Source organism: Chiroxiphia lanceolata, chromosome Z (assembly GCF_009829145.1).
Source record: "Chiroxiphia lanceolata isolate bChiLan1 chromosome Z, bChiLan1.pri, whole genome shotgun sequence".
Lineage (NCBI taxonomy): Eukaryota > Metazoa > Chordata > Aves > Passeriformes > Pipridae > Chiroxiphia > Chiroxiphia lanceolata.
This window is the reverse complement of record NC_045671.1, coordinates 41,600,029-41,619,168: the sequence shown is the minus strand read 5'-3', so window position 1 is coordinate 41,619,168 and position 19,140 is coordinate 41,600,029. Positions and strand designations below refer to the sequence as shown.

General features: G+C 45.8%; 1 long non-coding RNA gene across 1 annotated transcript; it reads left to right on the top strand.

The window, feature by feature from the left end:
* The first annotated feature begins 619 nt into the window (after positions 1-619).
* On the top strand, positions 620-11,101 carry LOC116781142. Its single transcript, XR_004354775.1, has 2 exons — positions 620-848; positions 10,609-11,101. It is a non-coding gene; the product is annotated as an uncharacterized LOC116781142 (long non-coding RNA).
* The last annotated feature ends 8,039 nt before the right edge of the window (positions 11,102-19,140 follow it).

The following is a 19,140-nucleotide window of genomic DNA, read 5'->3' as shown; positions in this document are numbered from 1 at the left end:
TCAGTGCAAGTACTACTTACATGATTTTTTTTAGGTTAACAGCTAGACTTTTAAAGTATGTGTTTAACTCTGCTCATATCCAGATTAATGAGTCTTAATTGCTTTTCTGAATTAGCATGTGAGTAATATGAACTGTGTATTTTACGTGTACTTTTAGAGTGAAAATTTGTGCCAGAGTCTTGTTATAAAACCATTTTAAGTCCTGTAAGCCATAATAATTTTTTTACTAAGCCATGCATTTTTTTATTAAGCCATGACACAGCTACTATAATGCAAATGGAAGAAGAGATTACATACAAATTTAAATAAACTGCCACAGCCCAAGGGGGTAAGGGATAGGGACGCAACACTGCACAAAGGGTTCTGACACAGCAGAAGGTCAGGGTGCAATGGCCACTTTATTGAGGGGACCAAGGACTTATATAGGGTTCAGATAAGGGAAGGTCTGATAACTGGGCTGGAGCATGGGATAGACATCTCAGGGGAATACAGGAGAAGGTGGGAGGAACTCAGGAGTATCTAGGGAAGGGGACCAATGGGAGCTCAATCTGCACTGCGGCACCCATCAGCCAATCAGTGAGAGATGAGCAGGAAACCAGAGGAGGAGAGCAACGGAGTAAACAACTTTTGACGGGAAAAACGTGAGGGCAAGTCCAGACAAGCCCTGAACAATACAAACCAAGGGGATTAACATAGAAGTATATATGGGGGTACATTAAACATGGTATGAAACTGGGGAATAACATGAAAGCCTGTGAATTATTAGCTCCTTCAGGCTCCATATAAGTCCCTCCAGGCTTTGAATCTCTTCCAATCACTTTGATGTTCCTCCTCAATAAACTGTGCAGGTAGAGTAGTAATATTAAGAATAATATACCAGGTAAAATTAAGTAGTATCACACAATCAAATATTGTTTGCATAATGACACTAGCAAGCAAAACCTTTTTGAATATTTTCTAGTATTGATGTTATATTGGTAGCATTTCTAAATAAGTTGAAAAATGTTATCTCCAGTAAGTGGTGACTGAACTAAAATACACCTAAGAACACAGGAGCATTAAGTACTACCCAGGTGGAAAGCCATTTTGTGTGCATATACATTAGAATTGATCATTTGAGTGGATGAGGGGCTGTCCAAAGACAGGGCTCAGTGAAGAAAAGCTCTTAATAAAATCAGTGTAACTAAGATCTGAAGGCAAATTACAAAGAACTTTTGTTGTCCTCTCTGTCTTAAAAGAATGTATTCCCCTAGACTGTTTGACAAAGAAATAGAAGGAGAAACTACTCAAATTGTTATTTTGAAGAGAAATTTACTCTTGGTGAATTGTGTCACCTTTGCCGGACATATGAGAGAAGCAGGAACAAAGGGACCTGCTGAGAATTGTGGTAGTTTGGTCTGGGCCTTCCTTGGTGACCAGTTTGTAACCAAGGAAGGGTCCAGATTTACCCAGTATTCCCTACGATTTTTACGTAAGCCAGGCTATAAGAAGAAAGGAGAGGCCTTCGCTCTCTTTCCTTCCGGCAGCTTGGAGGTGCAGGTTCCCTGCTGTTGAGTCTGTCGTGTCTGGGGAGCGAGGCCTGGTAAGGCCTTGTCAACCTTGGGAGACAGAGGTTGCCAGAGATCATTCCAGCGTGACTCTCCATTGTCCCAAGGAGAGTAGTAAGATAGTTTTTTTGCCAATTCTTTTAGTTGCTAGATATTGGGCTACTAATGGGGATATATATATATTTTATTTTGGTTTTGTTCCTTTTCCCTTCCCCCTTCCCTTTCCCTTGTGAAATTGTATATATATTTCAATTGTATATAACTGTCATCATCAATCAATCAATCATGGCTGGGCTTCGCGAACGAAGATTTGGGAAGGCTTTATCCACATTTGTTACAGGCACGTTGGTGACTTATGAGGCCAATACGTGACAGACATGTCCGATTGCAAAAGGCACAACAGAAAGACTCCTTAGATGGTGTATTCCACAAGACACAGTTCTTCCTGTGTTGCCTTTTCTCCGCGAGAGTGATCCTGCGTGTGTTCTCAAAGGCATCCGCAGTGTTATAGATGCTGTGTCTCCAGGCGTCCCGATTTGAGGCCAGAGTAGACCAATTATGGTGATCAATATGGCCAAGGCTGAGATGTTGTTTCAGGGAGTCCTTGAATCTTTTCTTCGGGGCTCCTCTCTTGCAGCAGCCAGTGGCAAGTTCACCATAGAGCAGGATCTTAGGGAGGCGGTGGTCCTTCATCCTGGAGACGTGTCCTGCCCAGCACAGCTGTGTTCTCATCAGCATGGCCTCTACACTTGTGACTGCTGCTTGCTCAAGAACAGACGTATTGGTCACATAATCTGACCAGTGGATGTTGAGGATTGTACGGAGACAGCGCTGATGGAAGCGTTCTAGGAGACGCAGGTGGTGGCGGTAGATGACCCATGATTCGGAACCATACAAGAGAGTAGACAGCACTATGGCTCTGTAAACACTGATCTTGGTGTTTTTCTTCAAGTGTTTATTACGCCATACTCTTTTGTGGAGTTTTCCGAAAGCACTGTATGCCTTTGCCAACGTGTTATCTCCCCGTCAATCTTACCATCCGAGGAGATGAGGCTGCCTAGGTAATTAAACTGCTGGACTGATTTGAGCTCTGATTGGCCAATGGTGATGTGGGGATGATGGGGGACTTCCTGAGGTGCAGGTTGATGGAGAACCTCTGTCTTCTTTAAGCTGACTTCCAGCCCAAAGAGCTCAGCAGCATCTGCAAAGCAGGATGTTAAACGCTGCAGAGCTGCTTCTGTGTGGGCGAGAAGGGCAGCGTCATCAGCATAAAGCAGCTCCCAGACAAGATAGTTTAAGGTCTTGGTGTGGGCCTTCAGACGCCTTAGATTGAACAGGCTTCCATCAGTACGGTATCGAATGCAGATACCGTCCTGATCATCGAGGTCTGCTGTGGCCCTTTGGAGCATCATGCTAAAAAAGATTGTGAATAAGGTAGGAGCAAGAATGCAGACTTGTTTCACATCATTCTGAATTAAAAAGGGCTCAGAAAGTGTGTTGCCATAACTGACTTGGCCGTGTGTAAGGGGGGTACTTTTGAATTGGATGATCAATGGAGCATAGAGGCATGAGAAAGGAATCATATTAGGATGTGAAACCAGCTAGAGTATGGTACAATGTAACTTCATGGCACAAGCTAATTGTAAGGTCCATTGTGCTTTTTAGCAAGTAAACCTGATATCCCCTATTATCAGAGCTGAGTTCTTCCTTAGTTTTGCTACATATTGCAAGATGGATACATCTACCCTTGAAACACAATGGTAGAGGTCATACATAGGGGTGAGAAAGATGATGATGGGAGGAAGATTATGTGGGCAGGGGTCGCTCGCCCCTTGCCCTACAAGTAGGGCATGCGCAGACTGTTGCCATTAGGTAATGATTAGGTGGTGTTTGGTTGCCACTTAGGCATCACCTTATACTGCGTACTGGCCCTATGTAGTGTAATGTGGAACTGATAAAATGGGGTGTCTGGACTGCTGAGTTGAGCGATACTCATTCTACCACCGAGACTGTGTTGCTCCACAGGGACGCCCGCTAAGCATGGGTACCAACCAGCTGCTGCAGATCCTGACAGCCCTGGCCTGTCTGTGTGGGTAAGCACAGTTTCTTGATAGGAAGCAACTGAGAGAACAAACTTTTCTTTTTAATATCCTTTTAGTGTTCCTTTAATTCCCCTTTTTATTATTGAATATTGTTACATAAATAAGTTGTTCATAATAGTTCTCTTTAATTTCCCCTTTCACTAACCAATATTGTGTTAATAGTTATCCATAATATTGTGTTAAGATCCCTTTTTTGGTATCCCTTTAACCCTTCCCCTTTTCACTAGTTAATACTGTATTAAAAGCTGTTCGTAGTATTTGTTTTAATGTCACCCGATAAGGTAGTTATTTTGTATCCCTTTTTTAGTTTTTGATTCCTCTTGCTAAGTTTATTACTATTATTATTATTCTCACTGTAATAAAAGATAGTTTGTGTGTTTGAATATTTCTGGCACTTGTCTTTATTCCGGACATGTATCCAAACGAACTGTTACACTGTGCTGATCCTCATGAAGTGAGATGATCATTTTAAGGAACTTGGGGGGACAACCTAAACATTCCAAAATCTGCCACAGACCTTTTCTGCTCACAGTATCAAAAGCCTTGGTGAGGTCAACAAAGGTTACATAAAGACCTTTGTTCTGTTCCCTACACTTCTCTTGCAGTTGTCTGAGGACAAATACCATGTCTGTGGTGCTTCTGTTGGCTCTGAAACCACACTGACTTTCAGGTAGGATCCCTTCTGCTATAGTGGGTATTAGTCTGTTCAAGAGTATTCTTGCCATGATTTTGCCAGCAATGGAGAGCAGAGTAATAACACGGTAGTTTGAGCAGTCAGATTTAATACCTTTCTTCTTATACATAGTGATGATGATTGCATCTCGAAGGTCTGATGGTAGTTCACCGAGTTCCCAACAGCGCACCACAAACTCGTGAAATTTGGTGTGTAGTGCAAGGCCCCCATGTTTCCAGACTTCGGGTGGAATTCCATCAACCCCCGCTGCCTTGCCAATTTTTACCTGCTGTGTGGCCTTGAGGGTTTCTCCTACAGTGGGGGTGTTGAAAGAATCTTAGATGATGCAGGACATATACTGCTTCAGGCCTGCTTGCACAATCCGGCCTGCATGCTGGACGGCAGGGACCTGTGTTCTCCAGCAGCAGATGTGTGTCCTTGAGCAGCAGATATCAGAAAGCTGCATAGAGGAAAACAAGGAAGGAGGTTGTTATCCAGAGTGTGAGAAACCAGAAGATGGGGGGGCCTGGAAATGTGCCTTGGCTAGTAGAGCCAATAAAGTTATAGATATAGTGTGTGAAAGTAAATGTAACCAATAGAAAGTTAGAATAGAGCGTGTGAACCCTGTAGGACCCTTGATAATGTGTGTATTTTTGGAATAAAGTTAGAGCATTGACTGTACCTCTATGAGGATGTGTCTCTGACTCTCGAGCTCGTTTTTGCATCTTCTCGTTTTATGGGGGCAGTATCCAATTCATACTTTACTGGTTGTTGTGTGATGGACTGAATTGCTGAGTCTTGGACCACACGGTTGGTACTGAAAAGAGTCTGAAAGTATTCAGACCATCGATTCAGAATGGAGGTTTTATCTGTTAGAAGCGTTTGGCCATCAGCGATGAGTAGAGGGCTTTGTACCTGGTATGTAGGCCCGTATGCTGTTTTCAAGGCTTCATAGAAACCTTTGTGATCACCTGTATCTGCGCATAATTGAGTTTTTTCAGCTAGATCGATCCACCACTTGTTCTGGATGTCACGGAGTTTCTGTTGGAGCTTGCTGCATGCAAGACGAAAGGCTGTTTTTCTTGCATGACAAGATGGCAGTGCAAGGTGTGCTTGGTGGGCGGTTCTCTTCTTCCTCAACAAGTCCTGGATTTCTTGATTGTTTTCGTCAAACCAGTCCTTGTTCTTCTTGAGGGAGAACCCTAAGGATTCTTCGGAGGATTGCAGGATGCTGGTTTTAATATGCTGCCAGATTGTTTCAGGAGAGGAATCTGCAGAATCTGTGGAATGGTTTTCAAGCCTAGTTTGAAGGTTTGCCTGGAATCTCTCTCTAACTGTGGCTGATTGGAGATTGTTAACTTGGAGTCTTCTCCTTGGGATGTTGCCCATTTTAGGTTTGAATTTAAGATTGAAGCTGAGTTTGCAGCGCACAAGCCGATGGTCTGTTTGGCATTCTGCACTGGGCATCACGCAGGTATGGAGGACATCGCGGACATCTCTCCGTCGCACCAGGACATAATCGATGAGGTGCCAATGCTTAGATCTGGGGTGCATCCAGGTTGTCTTCAGACTGTCTTTCTGCTGAAAGATAGTATTAGTGATGGTGAGCTGTTGCTCTGCACAGAATTCTAGCAGGAGTCGACCATTATCGTTGCAGTTTCCAACACCATGCTTGCCTAATATTCCTTTCCAGGCATCAAAATTCTTACCTACTCTGGCGTTGAAATCACCAAGGATAATGATCTTATCATCTGTAGGCACCTTTTGGGTAAGGTGGCGCAGGTCAGCGTAAAATTTATCCTTTTCAGCAGGGTCAGCTTGGAGAGTTGGGGCATATACACTAAAGAGGGCAATGTGTTGCTTGTTGTGGAGTGGAAGGTGTAGGGAGATAATGCGGTCAGAGTGACCTGTCAGCAGATTTTCGAGTTTAGGAACAATAGAGTTTTTGATCATGAAGCCAACTCCTGAGAGATACTTTTCAGTTCTGGGCTTACCTGACCAAAAGAGTGTGTAACCGGCACCATGTTCTCTGAGGCTTCCTTCCTCGTGAAGGTGAACTTCACTGAGGGCAGCAATGTCGATGTTGAGACGAGACAGTTCATGGGCAATTAGGGCAGAACGCCACTCAGGACGTCCAGTATCTGCAGAATCAAGCATGGTTCTGATGTTCCAACATGCTAGAGTTAATTTAGGTACACCTTTGGAGGCAGGTGCATGCCTTTGTCTTTTGATCTTTGTGAGACCGCATTGGAAGAAGATGCCCGTTGGTCTGCGGTTAACCAACCGGGTGAAAGTGGAGATGAGCTTTGTTTAGGCCACCTTTTCTAGGCCCCTCTCCAAGTGGAGCAAGCAGTGCTGTCCTTGAAAAGGCTGCTTGGTCGTTCAGGGTGCTGCCCCAAGAGACTGTCATCTCCGGTCAGTCTCAAATGACCAATATCCTGAATCGCCTGCATGCGGAGTTGAGTCTGCGGCTTCCAGTGCACCTTTCACCTGCTGTTTCAACCCTCGTCCGTCGCTACAGGGCTTTTTGCATGTGGGTAAAACCTTCAAGCCTGCGCAATGGATTTTTTAGGTGAGATGCAGTATGCGCGGAACTGAACCCACCCTTTAATCCTGAGGTTCATCTGCCAGGGCCGAGCGAGCTTGGACGGTGACAGCGAGATCCTCAGGACGTAGGTTTGGTTAGAGTGACCTTCTCTTAGATGGATCGCCTTACAGGACTAAGCGAGCTCCTTTTGCCCAGGTTTGAGATGAGAGTTGTCCTTCTCCTAGGATGACTGCCAGGAGGCTAACGAGCTCATCCTGCCCATAGATTTATTGTATCCGACCCTGCTGTTTTGACCTGTCTGGCATGGGCGACCCTACCGAAGGCATGTACCATCGCCAGCATAGCTCGCAACCACACAGGGACACACAGGCTACGTTCCTGTTAGAATGGTTTGGGCAAGTCTTTAATTTCCTGCTTTACTATCACCTATTTATATACAATCATAAGGAGATACCCAGGAACAGCCTTTTGTCCTGCCCACCCTTTTCAGGACATAACAGAGCAAAGCAAACTTATCTGGAACATGCTGAACCTGGGCAGTAGCAGCAAATGAACCAAAAACAAACAGACAAACAAAGTGACCAACCGTTCTGGCCCTTGTACCCATCCAAGGCTGAGGTGCTTTTCAAGTCCCCAGCTTGGCTGGGACCCCCATCACTCTGAAGGAACCCCACTATTCTCCCTGACCATGTCCTTCCTCCACTGTGTTACCAAGTATCTGCAGGTGCATTGCACACCTGTGACACTTCATACAGGAGTGCCCCGCTTTCCCCCCCCATCAATCAGAAGCCCCCCATGGCCTGCTCGATACCCCTCCCCTCTCTTCCCCGCCCCCTTCCCCTGTACCCCCCCTCCCCCTTCCCCCCCACGGCACGCGCGGCACATCGGGGGGACCCCGGACTAGCCCAGGAGCCAACCCCCGCACTTAGCCCGCCCCCCCCAACCCCTGCCATATAACTGTAACATAAGTGTAAATATATTTTTATATATTGCTTTAGCTGTCTCTCTCTCTCGTTTCGGTTTTCTTGGTTGTTTTTTTTTGGTTTTGTTTGTTGTTTTTTTTTTCCTCCCTCTTCTCCCTGAGGTCTGGGGGGGGGGAGGGACTTCTTGTGGTAAGGTTTGGAGACTTGGTAGGGAGCCAGCTTCAAACCATATCAGAATACAAAATATTAAACTTTTGTTTTTCTTCCACTGGAATAAATTTTAAATTTTGGGGGGTGGTGGGGAGAATCTTATTCATGTTCTCTGTAGGAAAAGTAATATACTGATAATGAAAATACATTCTAACACTGATACTGGCATTGACCATGGGAGAGGAAGAAAAGGCAAAATAGGAGAGATGTAAGAAGTGCCAGAACATATATCTAATAGTGAAAGCGCAGCATGAAGGCTAGTATTTCACCACTTGATGTCACTGTAGCATATGATGTTTGTAATTCCTTCCCCAGCTCTAGTTGCTGTTGTTGCTTCTGTTGCTGCTGGACTAGTTTTCTATTTATTTATTTTTATTGTGGTCATTGCTGCTGCTTTTAATCAAGAGTGAAAGGTAGCAATCAAACTGGCAGTTCCTAATAGCCCTCAAATCTCACAATTAATCTTGTTGAGCATTAAACAAACAGCATAAAGCCTTGGGCACCAAACTGATTTGTGATAAGCTGATTCAGAGATGGGTACAACTTGCACAGTTCAAAGTTTGGAAATCTCTTAAATCTGCTAATGCCAGTACTGGTGAAGTTAAGTTCACAGTCCTCTTCCCTTTACATCTACACCCTTTTCCTTCTTCCTAAAAAACCTGTCTCCTGACACTGACACTTCTGTGCACTTCTTTTTCTCAGTGACACAGCATTTCACACAGAAACACTTCCATTTGAAAACTACTCAGACCATAAACTCGTTTCAGGCAGTGATTGTCTCTGTGCTATGGAATGTCAGATGAAGTTCCTACCTTTCCTAATGTCCCCTAGGTATCAGGAAAATGTGCTAAACTTTTAATGAATTGAAGAAATAAACAAAGAAAAATAAGAAAATGCCACTAAACTGAGAATATCCCGAAACTGAGGCTAGCAGATGAGGGTATGCTGTACCACTGATGGAGTAAATGTATCCCTTGATTCACACATGTAGCCAGCTACAAAATTACTTATCCAAAGGTTATAGACAGACAAATGTTTAGGAATTATTCTTTAACAGATCTGTCTCAGCTCCTTTCTCTGCTGTCTATCCATGCCTGTTGTGATGGGTTGACCTTGGCTTGTAGCCAGGTGTTCACCAAGCCACCCTCTCTCACCCCCTCCTTAGCAAGATAGGGGGAGAAAATAAGATTAAAAGTTCATAGGGACAAGGAGATTACTCCCCAGTTACTATCATGGGCAAAACAGGCTCAACTTGGGAAAGATTAATTTAATTTATTGCCAATCAATAACAGAGGAGGATAAAGCAGCTTCCTCACCACCACCATCCCCCTTCTTCCTAGGCCTAACTTCATTCCTGCCTCCTCTGCCACCTCCTCGACAAGGGCCACAGAGTAATGGAGGTTTTGGTCTGTTCATAAGACTTTTTTTCTGCAACACCATCCTCCCCATGCCATCCCCACACTTCAGCATGGAGTCTCTCCCATGGGAGACAGTCCTTCATTAACTTCTTGTATGTGGGTCCTTCCCACAGCCTGCAGCTCTTTGAGAACTGCTCCAGTGTGAATCCTCTCCACAAGGTGCAGTCCTTCAGGAGCAGACTGCTTCAGCTTGGGTGCCCATGGGCCAGGAGCCCTGCAGGGGTTGCAGCTTCCTTAGGGCACATCCACCTGTTCCAACATGCGATCCTCCAGGGGCACAGCTGCCTCACCTTGGGCCTCACCACGGGTTGCAGTGGAACCTCAGCTCCAGCACCTGGAGCACCTTCTGCTCCTCCCTCCTCACGGACCTTGATCTCTGCAGGGCTGCTTTTCTCACATTTCTCTCACTCCTCCCTCTCACAGCTGCTGTGCAGTGTACCCTTTCTCATACCTGCTACCACAGAGATGATACCACTGATACCAAGGGGCTGAGCTTTCCCCAGGTAGACCACTCTGGAGCTGCCTAACACAGGGGCATCCCATGGTCTTTTCTCACAAAAGCCACCCCTGCAGCCCACTCACTACCAAAACACCGCCAGCACATCTGTCTTTCTGGCCTCAATTATTTGCTGAACACATGTATCTTTGCACTTCACTCCAGTGGTCTCAAAGTAAGAAATGTAAAACAGAAGGCTTCAGTTAAAATTAATATTACATATATTAAGTGACTCGACTTCCCTAACACATAATTTTCTTGGTTTCAGTTTTGCCTTTAGACTTTGGCAGTTATGTTACATTGCCAAATTTATTTCTATCATCAGCCTGTGCAAGAGAGGCTGAAGTGAGGGATTAGCCATTGGCTTGAAGGCCAGTAAGACAACCAGTTCCTAAGTCCAGTTCCTAAATTACATAATTGGATCAATACAGTATTGGCAAAGATACAACCTCTATGAAACTAATCAAATGGATCGCAAACAGAAACAAATAATGCTCATAATTATCTTATACCGTCATAGTGAGCCAATTAACATACATCCTAAGCCATGTTAATGTGGCTTTGGAGGATGTTAATCATATGCAAATATTTACATATTTTGATGATTTGGAGAGAATGGATAAAGTAATAAATGGACTGGGGAATCTTCAGCAGATCTTTACTGTCATCTTCAAACTTCATCCTTTTGCAGGGTGTCCTGACTGCACAACACAGACCCACCTTTGGGCCTGCCCAGCAACAAGGAAACCTACCAAAACCATTGCAACAGTCTGCCTGTGGAAAACAGCCTGGTGCTTTGCATGACAGCCTGAAGGGCAAGACCCCACTACCCCAGACCGAGAGGCACTCCAGACACTGTCAGGGTTATTCCAGCTATAGTCCTGGTCTGAAGAAGACCAAGGACTCACCAGCTCACCACAGGCAGTTGCCAACAGCTGAAGATCAGCTGGATCAGGCAAAACACGAGCAAATGTCCATGAAATATGAGAGTTAAAAAGTCAGGGGAGGGGGTTGCCTTCTTTCTTTCCTTCCTTCCTCCTTTCTTTTATCTCCACTTAACTAGTTAAATCAATTGTAGTAAGAAGACATCTTCCAGCCCCCAAAACATTATCTTTATTGAGGGATTTTGTTTCATTCACTCTGTAAAACTACTTCAGGATTTTAAATTAAATGTGAAATCCAGTGTCCCTCTCTTCGTTTTTATATGCTCAGGATGTTTTTTCTTTTACTCTTAAACTTATACATTAGTTGAGGCCACAACAATATCTTTTGTGAAGGTGACCAGGGGAATGAAAATGCTGATAGGGAAGTGCATCTTTGTTTTAACAAAATCTGATGAAGGAAACGGAATAACATTATAAACCATGTCAGGCATTTTTGATTCCACAGACAAGGAACAGTTTATGAGAAAAATGTGTGCAGCTGTGACCTCTGAAAGTACTTCCTGAATCCTGCAGAGTTACAGTGGTGGTGAGGTATCTCTCTGGGGAAATGCAAGTTTCATTAGCCTCTTCTGGGTTTCTTATCCTCAGTTGTAAATTATTAAGGTACAGAAGCCAAAATGCTGCATGAGCCTGGGAACTTCCTTCTTTGCTAACCCTTTTTTACTTTTCAAGATAGATTTTTGATTATGTAGAGATTTGGAACTTTTCCTCAAAATAGGTGATGCCTGTTGCCTCTCTGTGCCACAGCCCATGGGTTGAAAGGAAAGGGATAGGGCACTGCAAAAAGGCTAGGACACAGTTGAGGGTGAGGGAGCAATGCCGATTTTATTGAGGGAAACACAGACTTATATAGGGTGACTTTAGGGGTTGGGCTCAAGCAAGGGGAGGAGGGAAGGATTGACAGGTCAGAAAAGGTATGGATTGGATATTAGGACTTAGGAGGGGTGGTGACTTCGGGTATCTGGGGGAAAGGGCCAATGGGAGCTACCTCTGCACTGCAGCAAACTGTAGCCAATCACAGGCAGAGGAGCGGGAAAGCAGGGGAGAGCAACAGGCTCTGGCGGGAAAACTGTGAGGGGAGGAAGGAGACAATATGGAGGACAGGGTTTTAAAACAACAACCAAGGGCACAAACATACTGATAACTCCACAACAATAAACTGGGGTTAACTGGAAGCAACTGGGGGTAACAGGGGTATAACTGTCCAGTCCATGTACAGCCCTTTTAGGCTGGGAAAGTCTATTCCAGTGGTAAAAGTCTCTTTAGGAATTATAAATTCTCCTCCACGCCTGATATCTCTCCCATTCCTCTCGGTTGTTCTCTTCATCGTCCCCAACATCTCCCCCTTCTTTGTTTTTTGAAGTCGTGGCGACGTTGGCACTTATGGTGGAAACTAATGACTTTCGAATGTAAGCAAGAAGACAAGGTAAGCAAATACACAAAAGGATAACGACAGAAAGGGTCAGGATACACACTGCAATAATTTTTCGGGACCAATTGGGAAGGGAAGGTAATTTAAGCCAATCAAATAGATCTCCGATGTCTTCTTCTTTATCTTTATGAATATCTCGGATCAAACTCTTTAGCTGGCTGATACTTTCGTGAATTGACTGAGAATGATCCGAAAAATTCATACAGCACATCCCCTCGAACTCCTGGCACCCGTGTCCGTGCGCCAGGAGCAAGAAATCGATGGCTGCTCTATTCTGAAGACTTACTTCTTTCAATTTCTGGGTATCCTCTAAGAGGCCTTCTATCGTCTGGGTGGTGGCATTAGCCTCCTTGGTCAGCCAGCAGCCAAGGTGTGTCAAAAGTGACAAGGCGTGTGCTGTACCGATCCCAGGGATGGGAAAGGATGCCCAGAAATTCTTCATGCGAGACCAGATGCGGATGTTGGAATCGCAATCTGCTGGGAAGGGGAGTGGAGGCGGCATGGTTACAATTCCAGCAGCCGCATGTGGTATCGCATAAACAACTGGAGATTGATTGTAGACTTGTTTGATTTTGGAAGGGGTGGTTTGAAGCTTAGGTGTTTGAGGTTTGGGCTCCGGGGGGAGCCTCCAACCATCTACCTGCTTCTGGATGTTAGGAAACCACCCCTGACGCCGAATTCGATTTTTAAATTTTGGTGATTTGGAAAGGGTTGAAGCTGCCAATTCATTATCTTCTCGGAGGGACCTTTTAATTTTTAGTCTTGGGAGAATAGCTTGTTCGGTTATCTGGAACTTCGCCGGATTGTAAAGGGCCAATTTTCCTACTGTACAGGGACCCCCTTCCAGGTAGGCTCGAATGCCAGGCCATGCCCGATCTCCGCACAGCAGGAAATACCCTTTTGGCAGGCGCATGTTCCGAGGAACATGCTCTGTGGGTATGGTGGTAACTATTGACCCATTACACCACAGTGAAGTGGTCCCTTGGTACAACGATTTGGTAGGGGCTACATTAAAGGGGGTAAACAAGACGGGTTGGGTATATCTATGAAACATAACACAGGCAAGGGTAGGGAGAGAACCTAAGAGGTCTATTTCCTGAAACGGAATATCAATGAAAGTAAGTGCCGCGATCGCCTGGGCGAGATTAGGGGAGTTGAGTGGCATCGCCCCGCGAAATCGTGTCTGGGAGACGAACGCGTCCCATTCTCCCGGTGTTATGGGGACTCCCACTAGGCATGTCCTGAATGGACTGGCTGCGCTGGTCAAGGACAGACACAGGGTATCTGTGCCCGTTGCCTTGGCCAGCGTTACCCATAAATTCTCTTTGGGCTGGTCCATCCATGGCCTTAGTGGGATTGGCGCGATGAGAGGAATTGTTCCGAGGAGGATGATGGCGTGGAGGATAACGCTTGCTGATTTCATGCTGCTGGTGTTTCTTATGTCTTTTCTTGCTCTTGCGCGATCTTGATGCGTCGAGCTGGGACCCACTTTGGCCCTTCTGGACCTGAAACACACGCGTAGCCCTTCCCCCAGGTGATCAAGGGGAAAGGGCCCGTCCATTTCTCTGTCAGCGGGTCCCGGTACATAATTTTCGCTTTCTGTGATGTTACTTCTGTGAAGCTTAGTTCCGATGTAAAGTGCTTTTGTGCTGGACTTCTGTTTGTGTGAGTTTTGTATTCCTCTAGCATATTCAAAAAATTTAGAACATACATGACTTTATCCAGTTTTTCTTGGGGAGTCAGGCCCATACTCCCCCTTTTTTGTTTTTTGAGTAAATTTTTTATGTTTTGGTGGGCACGTTTACTATGCCTTGTCCTGTGGGATTGTGAGGGATTCCAGTGGTATGGTGTACTCCCCATTGTTCAAAGAACTTTTTCGTGTCTGCAGACACGTAGGATGGTCCGTTATCAGTTTTTATTTGTTTCGGTACACCCATCCTAGCGAATGCAGACAGGAAATGTCTTTTCACATCACGGCTCTTTTCACCAGGATGCGCGGTGGCGACAATCATTTTTGAAAATGTGTCAATTGATACGTGGACATATTTTAATTTTCCAAATTCTGCTACGTGTGTAACATCTGACTGCCAAATTTCCAACGCCACTAGTCCTCTTGGGTTGGTTCCTTCAGAGGTAAGCGGTGTGAAATTCTGGCAGTCAGGGCACGTCTTTAAAATTTCTTTAGCTTGCGAAATTTTGAGGCCAAATTGTTTTTGCAGTGATCGCGCATTCTGGTGAAAGAACTCGTGGGATAACTTCGCTTGTTGGTATAAACTGGGGGTGACTACCATACCTGCCAGATGGTCGGCACGTTGGTTTCCCTCCGCCACAGGACCTGGCAGAGCATTGTGTGACCTGGTGTGGGTAATGAAACAAGCCGAATTTTCGGACCTGAATTAAAAATGCTAATTTAGTTAATAATCTGAAAAAATTTTCATTTGAAACTTCTTTTAGATACGAATTTTCAATTCTTTTAACCACACCAACTACATAGGCCGAATCAGAAATAATATTAATTGGTTCACCACAAAAAATTTGGAAAGCGCGTACAACTGCTGAAAGTTCCACAATCTGAGGGGAACCTTGCACTCTGTGGATATCTTGTTGCCAATTGTTATTGTCTTTCCAAACAATCACAGCGTTGCCGGTTCTCCCTGAGCCATCGGTAAAAATGGTTTTCGCATTTTTTATTGGTAAATTTGACTGTACAATTTTTAATCTTAATGGAATTTGGATTAGTCTTTGGATAAATGGGCACGCTGGGAGATGTAACCGAATTTCTCCCGTGTAACCCCCAATGGCTATTTGAAAATCTGTGGAGGTTTGCAGCAGTTGATCTAGATGTTCAGAAGTCAGTGAAAGGTAGATGAAACTTGGTTCTTCTCCACTGAGTTCTAGACATCTAGTGTGGCCTTTGAAGATGATTTTGCCGATCATTTCTGGAAATGTGGTGATAGTTTTTCCAAATTGATGCGGGAGGAATATCCACTCCCACAAACAGAAGTCTTTGTTGTCGGTAGTAAATTGGCCTAGTAAGGCCACAGGTTGTTTGTTCTCTCTGATGATAACTAAGGAGGATGGCAGTCCCTCTGTCCTCCTATGAGATTGTCTCTGAGAAATTTTTGTTTCGACAATGGACAAGGACTGTTTCGCTTCAGGTGTTAAGAAGCGGGGCGAAGATAGGTCAGCGTCTCCCTTCAGCAGCTCAAACAGGGGGTGCAAATCATTGGTTGTGATCCCTAGCACAGGTCTTACCCAATTTATGGCTCCTAGTAGCTTTTGGAGGTCATTTAAAGTTTGGACTCGCTTGTCGATTTCAATCGATTGAGGTTTAATAGTTTTTTCTGTAATTTTGAGTCCAAGGTACCTCCAGGGTGCTTCCTTTTGAATTTTTTCAGGGGATACTTCTAATCCTTTGTTTTTTAGTGCCAAAACTGTGAAATTTAGAGTTTTCTCTACTGCCAATTGTGTCTTCGCACAAATCAATACGTCATCCATATAATGGAAGATGATTGATTGTGGAAATTTTTGCCGAATTGGTCTCAACACCTCTGGCAGAGTGTTGGGGAATTTTTCATCCCCTGCGGAAGCACTCGCCACTGATATCTGCGGTGGGGTTCACAAGCATTGATGGCAGGGACAGAAAAAGCGAATTTGACCGAATCAGCCGGATCTAAAAATATATGGAAAAAACAGTCCTTAATATCAATGACCACTAGGGGCCATTCAGCAGGGAGCATGGATGGTGATGGCATCCCCTGCTGGAGGGCTCCCATTGGTTCGAGGACTTCATTCACTTTGCGCAGGTCTTGGAGAAATCTCCAAGAACCTGAGGATTTTTGGACGACAAACACTGGAGTGTTCCAGGGACTGGTGGAAGGCTCCAGGTGTCCCTTAGCCAATTCTTGATTCACGAGGTTGTTCAGAATTTGCAGCTTTTTTGTAGGTAGGGGCCACTGATCAACCCAGACTGGTGTCTCAGTTTTCCAGCTCAGCCTGGGGAGCTGCAGTACTTCAGTGACCCCTCCTAAAAATTTTGCTCATGGGATGGGGAGCTCAAAGTGAGCTCCCACTGTTCCATGGCGTCCCGTCCCCACAAAGTGATTGGTATGTTCAAGATGTAGGGTTGTAGAGAAGCTGGCCTACCTTCTGGCCCGTAAACTGTGAGTGCTTCTTTACTCCTGACCGGGTGTTGAGTCCCTCCCACGCCGCTGACTCGCACGAACGCCGTTTGGACGGGCCACTCGTGCGGCCAGTCTCTGGAAGCGATGATGGTTACGTCTGCTCCCGTGTCTAAGAGGCCTTCTACCCTGATCTGCTGCGGCTGTTTAGGCTGTGGATAATACACAAAACATGTGAGCAGAGGACGAGAGGATCTAACAGTCGTGGTCCAGAGGACCTCTTTCTGTTCTTCTTTCCTCTGCTTCTCGTCCGGAGACAGCACACGCAGCAGGTCTTCTATAGAGACCATCTTAGCCACAGGGGAGTGTTCTTCTAGCTGTATGGGGGGAAGATGGACAGTTAGATAGATGGCAATATTTGTATTGCTCAACTCAGTCAGGAGTGTAGGCACTACGCTAATTCCTTTGTCCATTGCCGAAAGATGTGATGTTATTAAATATGTCTCGTCTGGATTCACTGGGGCTGATGGGATTACTCTAACAAGATGTTCGGAAGAACTTAAAGTTGGGTGATTAGTAAATAAAATTATCCATGGGAGTGGGGTGTCTTGATTGTTGACGGGAACTTGTTCGGGGGACGGTCCTCTTATTGTTGGAGAGTTGGTTGGGAGGTTGTGCGCAGAGCAGAGCGCAGATGGGGGGTCACTTGTGTCGTCGCGCCCCCCCCAGGCGCTCTGCTCCCCGTTTCCCGACTGTTCCCCGTCAAATTGTCTTACATCTGGTAATGAAGAAAAGGTGACTCTTTCGTAGCTTAGGTGAACGACAAGGAGGGAGGGGCTCACCATTGACGTCTGTTAAGGAACGGCAACTAGCTGTCCAATGCCGTCCCTTTCCACACCTTTTGCATAGCGTTTTTGGTAGGTTGGGTGTGGACGCCGAGAGGCGAGGGCAGTGGTTTTTGAAGTGCCCTTTCTCCCCACACTCAAAACAATGGTTGGGCCCTGTGAAAGCAGCAGCCAGTAGACATGCCTTATGGGAATGGGATCCTATATTTTTACACGCCTCTATCATCTCAAGCAGAGTGGGATTTTTTAGAAGCTTTAAAGCTTTTTGGCAGTCCTCATTTGGTTTTTCAATAACCAATTTATTAAATAGAATTTCTTGACATTCTTTGGTTGGGACTTGCCTGGCAATAGCCTCTTTTAGTCTGGTTATGAAATCAGTAAATGATTCTTTTAGGCCTTGATTAATCATCGTAAAGGAGGGGGTCGGCACATAGGCGTCGGCCACCTTCTTTAGGGCCTCTAATGCCAATTCTTTTGATGCCTCTAACAATTTGGGGTCTAATCTCGCTTGATCCCCTCTGCGCGCGTAATCTCCTTCCCCATAAAGCATGTCTACTGCCTGCCGTGGGGGAATGCCTCGCCTTTCCATCTTGTCGTTCACGTAAGCTACTACTTTCTTTCTCCACTCCACTTCGAATACCGAGGCCTGCACGGTGGTCAGCAGGCCTCCCATCACTGCCCTAATGTCGAAGGGAATTAAAGTATAGGCTAAAAAGAAAGACTCTAATAAGCCGAGGGTGAAGGGGGCGCCCAATCCATACTCCACTATTGCTTTTTTGATGTCTTTAAGCATGGGATACGAGATTGGACGCCACTCTGGTGTTTTGCCCTCCTCGTAATATACAGGGAAAGCTTTTAAAAATTCTACGTCTTGGGCGCTCGCTGCGTCCTCCCGGAAAGCTTTCCAAATATCTGGAGCGATGGACGGCTCCTCTGGGGAGTACGGTGTCCAATGGCAGTTCGGGTAGGGGTGCCGGCAGGCGGGGTAGGTCTCGGTGGCTTGAGCCTTATGGGCGCGGCCATCTTGCCGGATGTCACTTGCGGCTTTCGCCCTGGCCCCGCCCACTGCACCTTGTGGCTTCCGGGAGGGAGATGGCTCAGGGGAGGAGTCGGAAGTGACGGAAGCAGATGTGGAAGAGGACGCATCCGAGGAGGGGCTCCGCGCGCGGGTGTATGGGGGTGGAGGCGGAGCTGTGGGTGTGGTAACAGAAGCTCGCCTCTGTCTTTCCCGCCTTGACTTCTCCCGCGCTATTAGGGACCCCGCCTCCTCGCCGCAGTCCCGAGATCGACGCGATCCTCTTCTTCGCGCCCTCCCGCCATCTTGGGATTCACTGTCCGACTCCCGCCCGCCATTTTGTGAGCTGCGGTCTTTTCTCTCCCTTCCTCCATCTCTCCAAGGCTTTACAGTGTCCTTTTCTGTGGTAAGAGTGTCTCTGCCGGTATTTTTCTTATCCTTTTCTAATGACTTGGAGGATTCAGCGCTTTGGATGTTACTGCTGATATTCTTGCTCATCATTTGGTGCTGAAGCACCATCAGAACAAGCCTCCAGGCTATTTGCACCTTCTTGGCGAGCCGGTCACCTTTTTCTCCCTGTCGCCACAGTTGGAATCCGATGGCTTGCCACGTGTCAAATGAGGTATCATCATTTACATGGTGGTTATGGCGATCGAGCCATTTGGCGAGGGCTTTAGCTGACTTTTTGTCCAAGGGGTGACCGTGCTCAATGATAAAATCTTTGAGGCGCCGATAAACGAACTTTTGGGAGGTGGACAGCGTGAGTCCCATGGTGTTAAGTTGGTTTCTCAACGCCTCCTGGTGTAATTCCTCCCTTCTGTGATTTTTAGTTACGGGGGATGGTGTCGGGTGAAGGAATTAGGGTT